Source organism: Drosophila grimshawi, unplaced genomic scaffold (assembly GCF_018153295.1).
Source record: "Drosophila grimshawi isolate 15287-2541.00 unplaced genomic scaffold, ASM1815329v1 contig_848, whole genome shotgun sequence".
Taxonomy (NCBI): Eukaryota; Metazoa; Arthropoda; class Insecta; order Diptera; family Drosophilidae; genus Drosophila; species Drosophila grimshawi.
Genome location: NW_025063692.1, coordinates 20,240,001 through 20,240,882, shown reverse-complemented (window position 1 = coordinate 20,240,882; position 882 = coordinate 20,240,001).

Sequence of the window (882 nt, the reverse complement as noted above, 5' to 3'; positions counted from 1 at the left end):
CAGACGGAGTATGCGGGTTCGTAACTTAATTTTGGGTTTTTCAATTACCCGAAATTAGCTCTATCGATGATGGCAATCGTCTAGGCAGTCCCTTAGCCCTTCTCTGGCTCCCTCTATTTTCTCTGTTGGCTAATCCGCAGAACAGTGCACTCGTCGGCTTTGGCGTTCGTGCCAAATTCGATTAGTAACAGTAACTGTTCGTCGAGTGCTTGACGTTTGGCTTAGTTGAGGGTTAGCCACTGCAACGATAATCGGCAAAGCGTTTAATCCAAATTAAGTTGTACCCAAACTGGGCGGACATCGTGCCAATTCCTTTTTGAAGATTACAAACTATGGCATTATTAAATTAAATGTTGCACCTACCATATTCGAAATGACAACACTTGTGTTCAGTTAAAGGGGGCTTTCTGCATGCTTCTGCATTATATAAAGTCACATCGGAATCCCCTAGACTTAATTTGATTTAACTGTTTTACCTTACCAATTTTTTCAGAAAACTCTTACGGCTAATCTGGAAAAGTTTAATACTTTTAGAGATTTTGCAAAAAGATACATCAAAAGACTCTGCATTTATTTTAAACTAATTTAAACTTTCTTTGTTTAGTAAATAATAGTAGCACAATTAACGGATATACACTGTAAGAACTTTGATTAAACTGCGGAAAAACCTTTCAGGAGTTTCCTGATAATGTTTAAATAAAGCTTTCTTTTCGGTCGAGCGATTTACTGTGCCATTCGATTACTGCCCATTTATGCATAGGGATATGATTTCGTCATTGCAATTTACAAAGAACAATTCCATTATTATTCACAGCATGTTAAAGTGCAGACTTCGCTAATTGACTCTTATACCTGTATATAAATACAATTTTGGCTAATAAC